Genomic DNA, 7,273 nt, shown 5'->3' with positions numbered 1-7,273 from the left:
CTTTATTATTTTCTTTAATTTTTTCCCCTTCCCCAACCTCTTCCCTTGAGGCCGATGAGGGTCACTAGCCAACCCCTATCGGCCACATGCGGGGGGTGCAATGCCCTTGCTAGATCTAGCTAGGCGAGAGGCCCTACACTTTGTGGCTGGCCGGTGACCCTCATTGGCTGTTAAGGGAAGGGAAAGGAAAAATTAAGGAAAATAATATAGAGAAAGAAAAATTATTAATTTATTATTTTAATATTGCCACGTCAGTATTGTTAGTGTCACATTAGCGCGAGTTAGTCAAAATTGATTGAATTGACTCAACTAATACAAATGTGAAAAGTTTAAAACTAAATTGATAAAAAAAAAAGATTTATGATTGAATTGACGTAATCATAATAGGTTTATCATTTTCTTCGGTAATTCTTTCCTATCTTGATAGACTCAACATGGTGGATCCCATCTCTCTCTCCCTCTCCCTTTGAGATGAAGCTCTGTTCCTGTTCAATGATGGGTTTCTGAACTTGAAACCACTAACTCTCCAAAGGTCCGGCGGTGGACGTGTCTCGAGGCTTAACAACGAGGGTATATCATGTCTTTTTGCCCTACGTTGTATTGGGCTTTCTTTTCTCGCACTTAGAAAGATGCTTTCGATTACTTAAGTATTTTATTCTCATACCGTCTTTCAATATATTGATTGTTAAGTTCCTTTTTTAAGAATTGAATTAGGAACATCATGAACGGCCTACAAAAACATTTGTATGATCATTTAGTGAACTAATGATTTTAGAATCATAAAATGATAATCAACAGGAATGGTCATTTAGATAAGGCACCTTCAAGTTAGGTACTAAAAGGGTGCTAGTAATGACTAATGACAACTCCTACATATTAGATTATTACTAAAGTAAAAATGAAACTTCACGGGAGGTATGGAATTGAGAGAGCTCATTCTCTTATTTGTTAAATCGATTGGATTAACATTAGATGATGTGTTTGAGCTGTTCTTTTAATGCATCATTTGGATTGTCTTTTGAGCAATACTTCTAAATTTATTCCCAAGAATGGCCCTCTAGAGGTAGGTGGCGACAAGAATGTGTACTAACAAGCAAAACTATCTCCTCTCAGTAAGTAAGTAAGCGGAAGGTTTGATTTTTTTTTTGGAAAATGAAACAGAGTAAAGCACACGAATCAAGGATACTTCTGACTTTTTTGCTAGTTAGTTTACATCCCTCTCATCGAAGCACAAAAGCAAGAGGTTTGATTTTTATGATGGAAAATGAAATAGACTAAGCACACAAGCGCACATGGTTTGATTCTGTCGCGCAATTGAGAACCAGATGTGTAAAAGAAGAGGCAAATTTATTAATGGAGGTGATAGAGTGCTCAGAGGTTCTGAAAGAGAGAGTAAATCTGAGAAGTGGGCACATGGGACTCGAATTATAGTCGAGCCTTATGCGGCGGAACTAGGGTGAGAGCTTTGTTCTTTCACTAGACAGATGGACTGATGGGTACTTCACAGGTCTGGCCGGGGGAGAAGAAGATCAAGTAGATCAGATCCAGAGTAATATGCAAATCTGTCTATGCACCGAGTATATAGCATTGAGATGGAACGATTAACCTCACTCAACTAAGTAATTGCGTGCCAACTGGGTTGCATTGGGATTGTTCTTACGCGGGGACGACAATCAATCCCGTGATTCCCTCAAACTTACATTACAAAATCCAAGTCGCGACAGACCTAGAGAGATCCAAATCTTGTGATCCAAAACGCATGATGGCGATGAAAAACACTTGAGGGGAGCCAAATCACGAGCGCAACAATAATCACTTGGGCCCCATCCGTTACCTTCGCGGTCGACACTCCCATGTGCTTGATTGGCCACCTCCACGATCATTATTATCCCTTAGATCGCTTCTTTAGTGATGGGGACTGAAGCATTTTTATCTTCCCTTTGAAATCTTACTCCTTGAGGAGCTCACCGTAGAATCGCCTAATCCGGTTCCCGATCACTTCATCGTCGCGCATATTTTTCCTTGGACATGCAATTTGTCCAAAATTCTTGGTTTGCAACCGAAGCAGGGAAAGAAAGAGTTTTTTTGCACAAGGGAAAGAAAGAGTTCGAAGCGAAGAAAAAGTGTGCAACGTGATATCCTAAGACCGATCGAGTAGTCCTAGACGGGACCGGACCGGAGTGCGATCACCTCTACTCGCTTTTCTTATACTAAGATTTTTGTGTGTGATATTATTTTTTGAGCTCTGATTCGCCTTCACACTTGGTCCCTTTCCACTTTGGTACTTCTCTCTCTCTCTCTCCTCTCTCCCTCTTTCGAGTCGAAAGCTTTCCCTTTACTTTTTTTTTCTTTTGGTCATAAATCGTTATGACTGATAAATAAAAAAATCCGGCAAGTTGTCCTCTCTAAAAAAATTAATTAATTAATGAAAAGGCAGAACCCGGCACTTTCGCGCACAGCCCATTTCCTGCACGCCTCTTTCTTTCAGCCCAGCTGGCTTCCCCGTGCGCTTCCAGCCCAACCTTTCTCACAGCCCAGCTCCCTTTTCCACATCTCATTCAAACCGGCCCATTCCATTCAATTTTCTCACGCACGAGATGAGGAGAAGACACGGGCAGCGAGCAAGCGGAGGGGCTCTTCTGCTCCTTCCTCATTTTTTTTCCTCTCGTCCGATTCCCTCCCATTTCCGCCGCTAACAGCCTCCAAGCCGTGACCGGACACGCCTTCTTCCAGCCTGATTCTTCCGATCGAAGAGGCTGAGGAGCTGTGCACTCGTCTGGCTCTCGTCCTTCGAGTGTTCGAGTTTCCCAGTCGACGTCCTGTGGAGCTTGCCTCCTCCCCAGCCAGTAACTCCTCTCTAACCAGGTATAAACTGTCCTGTTCTGCTTGAACCAATAGTCTGAGACTCGCTGTTCCCATTTAACATAAATACTGGGGTTGAATGCGCTGCTTTCTGCTGATTTTGGATCCTGTTTGATGATTCTTTGCAGGTTTCGGTGCGAGTTCGAGTACTGAATGAATTAACGTTCTCCCTACAGTCGATGCACCCAATCCGTTCGATAAAATGCCTGAACTGCCTGAACTAGATTCGCATGCGTTTTCTCTGATTCTGGGGCTGTTGTGGGTGTGTTGTTGGCATGGTTTACTTGACAGAAGGACTTGATCGATTATTAAAACTCGAGTCCAGCCTGCCTTACTTCCCCCGAAACCCCCGAATCTGACAGTGGTCTCCTGGTTCTTTTGTTTCTCGTTTGATTGTTATGGCCAGTTGTGTTTAATCGTCCGCAAAACCGTGACTGTGGATTCGTAGTGCGAATAGTAATCTTCTTCCCTAGTTTTTGTCTGTCATTCCCTCATTGCTTGTTTATGTGCTTCATGTTCTTGACGCGCCTGAGTATACCGGTGGGTTGTTAGCCTGCAAAATGGCAAACCCCGGTGGCCGTTAGCGTGACGGCGGCGCTATAGGTCCGGTGATGGTATGGACTCCCGGAAGTGGTGGTTGAGGACGGTCAGGAACCGGCAAAAGCCGGGAAAGGCCGAAGATGGAACTCGGTCATCAAGGCTTGTAGACGACTAAGTTTACTTGGGTTTTAGAGGTCTGAGGCTTGCTTGGTCTGGTTTAGTTTGGACTGGATTCGTTTCAGGTGAACTTGTGCTCAACTCAATATTATTGGGCATGGGCTCCTTTTAGTAGGCTTGAAATAAGAGCCCAAGCTGGCATGGTCTTGGGCTCTAACCCATCAAGCGGGTATGGTCCATGTCCGGCCCGGGTCTCTGTTTACAGAAAATAATAATCATAAAAAGATTTAAATACTTTTAAAATAATAATAATTTTTTTTTTAAAAATCCGAAAGGAAAAATTATTTTAAAATTTAAAAATAATTACAAAATTAATTAAGAAAAGGCCGCTTCTTGTTCTTTTAGTGGAATTCATGCCATTGCTTGGTTGATCATTTGGCGACTTGCGTGCCCTATCGTGTGCTTAATTATACTTGCTGGTGAATGTCTTGATTTCGTTTAGTGATGCATGTCCTTCGGCGGTCAGTTTAGAAGGAAGAACTAGAATTTAATTAGGGGTTAATCACGTTAGCAATTGCTTTGTGAACAACAGTGGGGTTAATGATCATTAATTTTAAGTAATGAACCTTTAATTTTTTTTTTTTTTTTTTTGGTCTGTGAACCTTTAGTTTGATTAGAAGGTGGTTGGGCTTGCCGGAGTGCATGAGCGAAATCGGATTGCTTGATGGTTTGCTGACTAGTGAATTTGCTAATCGATTGCTTTGATTGAATACATGATGTGAGTGCAGGATAAAATGGATGTTCGAAATCAACGAGGAGGTGGCGGTTGAAAGGAGCCAAAAGTGGAAGACCGATGTCCATTTCAATCTTAATCTTGTAATACCTAGCTTAGGTTTAGCTCATTATAATACGATTAGCCTGGTCAATCATTTTAAAGTAAGTTCAAACTCCAAAATAAAAACAAATCAGACTTAGCCACACCATTTCAATATAACGATTAGGGTAGCACGGCTTAGGCTTTACCTAAATCGATTGACTAGACTTAGGCTCGGCGTTGTTTCAAATAGCAAGCTTTCGAGAGATCATGTCTAGCCTTCAAGAGATCATGTCTCGAGGCTAAAAAATGAGGCTGTGCAATATTCTTTGCCCAATGATGTATTGAGCTTTTTTTTTCGCGCACTTAGAAAGATGCTTTCAATTAGTCGAGTGTTTAATTCTCACATCGTCTTTCAATATATTGATTGTTAATTCCCTCTTTTAGAATAGAATTAGGAACATAATGAACACCCTACAAAATCATTTGCATGATTACTTAGTGGACGGATGATTTTAGGATCATAAATGATAATCAAGAGTGAATAGTCACTTAGATAATATACTTCAAGTTAGGTATTCAAGGGGAGCTAATAGAAATATTAATGTAACAAGTCCCCAAACTTAAAAACTATAGGAATGGAAAATAGCCCTCTCAGGTCTCGATTGGGTTCTAGTTGACCTTAGTAATGGCTAGTAGTAACTCTTAGACATTTGGTTGTCTATGAACTGAAAATGAAACACCACATGAGGTATGGTTTTAGGAGAGCTCGTATAGGCTCGGGAGAGCCTGTGCTCCTACTTGATGAGCCGATTAGGTTGACATTAGATGATGTGTTCAAGCCGTCTTTTCGATGAACCATTCGAATTGTCTTTCGAGTAATACTTCTAAATCTATTCTCAAGGGCAGCCCCAAGGGTAAGTCGCAACAAGAATGAATACTAACAGGCAAAAGTATTCCCTCTCAACAAGCGAAAGGTTTCATTTTTTTCATGGAAAATGAAACAGAGTAAAGCACACAAGTCATCAAGGAGACTTTTGATTTTTTTGCTAGTTAGTTTACATCCCTCTCATCAAAGCAAAGAAGCAAAAGGTTTAATTTCTATTATGGAAAATGAAACAGACCAAAGCACACAAGCGCACATTCGTTAATAGATGTTAACAAATCGCAATGCCCATGGACGAGATTTGATTCTGTTGCGCTATTGAGACCCCGATATTTATAAGAAGAAGAATCAAATTATTAATAGAGGAGAGAGAGTGCTTAGGGTTTCAGAGGAGGGAAGGAGGGAGGGAGGGCAAATCTAAAAAAGTGGGCCCCATTGACACATGTCACATTCTCAATGGCAAGGGAGCACAATGACATGGTGGGTTGGGACTACCTAATATTTTGAGAAAATGTTGGCTGGCTGGTCATTCATACAAGTGACTAAAGAACATGTGATATGCCGCTGCGAGGATTGAGGATGTCATGAAGAAACGGTGAACACTAGGTAAAATCTGTACTAAGCCGACATCCAGTTTGACATGTCCTGGATATTACAATGAACAAGTAGCTGCAGTCCTTATAGTTGTGATCCTTCTTGTTTGAATATTTGCTATTACTCTGAAGCTTTAAATGGACAATGTTGTGAATCATGAATCGGCGTCCATTTCATTATTGAAAGCAAGGGTCCAGATGGTTGGAGAGACTTTGGTTTGGACTGAAGTATTCTGAAATGAACGAATGCACTCACGATTTCTGAAATATGCACTGCAAATTCAGAGAGTGGAAAGTGTGAATATCCTAGTTACACCTCTTCATGGTGTAGGAATGGTTCATGCATGAAACTTTATGTTCTCTTTTATTACGATCTAAAGGCGTTATGTCCACTCACTGGAAGCTTGAATCCTCCATGAATGGTAATTATTTTACAGTTCCTGTCGCAAGAGTCCATTATATCTATATAAAATCTTGGTCGATATGTTAATAAGACAGAACTCTCTCTTTGTATTCATACAGTGGTTGTTTCTATCACTGATGTGAATTTAACTCGAGGGCATCTATGGAGCTTCATTTGTGTTCTTTTTCTTCCTCCTAAGATTGTAGTAAGAGGCCAACAAGGTCATCTTGATTTCAAATTCATTCTATTGCCTCAATCAGCTTGAATCCAGGATATGACCTTGCCTATTGTTGCTTTACTGGCTAGTGAAGCCAACCACTCACGGATGCAATTTTTGTTTTATAAGATTCGAATGCCAAAATGATGTGCCACAGTAGATAATTGTAGATAGAGATTATTGGATTTTGCTTGGAATCTTAAAAGTAAGATTCATGTGGAGACTGCTGTCAGCGTCGGTGGCGGCATATGAAATTCTGATCTATGTAAAAGCATTTATCACTTACAATTATTTTAATCCCAACTTCTCTGTGTTCTCTTCATGTCTTCCCCATTGGTCAACACGCACACCCTGCTTGACTGATAAACGTGTTCTTTCTCATGTCGACAGCCTGATTTCCCGCTAACAAGATTGCCTTCTATTGCACCAGGCGCTGGAAGCCTCGTTTTGATGCTGACATTCTTAACCAGAATGTCGCTCAACGGTCACAGTCTGTTAGGACAGCATGGGCCAACCGTAGCTGGTGGAGGATGCTGGACAGCCAAAGGGCAGAATCTTCATCTGCCCGTGGTGACAAAAATCCATCGTCCATGGAGTTTCCGGCAGAGTGAGCGCTACAAACAACGGCGCTATTCGCTCGCCATCTCATCTTTTGGCAAGGAATTTGCTGAAAACCTTGAACGAAGGGGATTGCAAGTTTGCAACGGACGCCTGATGCAACATCATAACATACAAGTGCTTAAAGAAGAACAAACACATGGACTTGGATGATAGTCGAGCCTTATGCTGTAGGACTAGGGCGAGAGCTTGTTCTTTCTGTGGAAGATAGACAGTGATGGGT

The 7,273-nt window shown here is 41.4% G+C and overlaps 1 long non-coding RNA gene across 1 annotated transcript; it reads left to right on the top strand.

Moving 5' to 3' along the window:
- Positions 1-1,922: 1,922 nt before the first annotated feature.
- Positions 1,923-4,770, top strand: LOC108955024. Its single transcript, XR_001981118.2, has 2 exons — positions 1,923-2,865; positions 2,991-4,770. It is a non-coding gene; the product is annotated as an uncharacterized LOC108955024 (long non-coding RNA).
- Positions 4,771-7,273: the final 2,503 nt, after the last annotated feature.

The sequence above is a fragment of the Eucalyptus grandis genome, chromosome 8, assembly GCF_016545825.1.
Source record: "Eucalyptus grandis isolate ANBG69807.140 chromosome 8, ASM1654582v1, whole genome shotgun sequence".
Classification (NCBI taxonomy): Eukaryota; Viridiplantae; Streptophyta; class Magnoliopsida; order Myrtales; family Myrtaceae; genus Eucalyptus; species Eucalyptus grandis.
The sequence above is the reverse complement of the archived record's forward strand: the minus strand, read 5'-3'. Positions and strand labels throughout refer to the sequence as shown.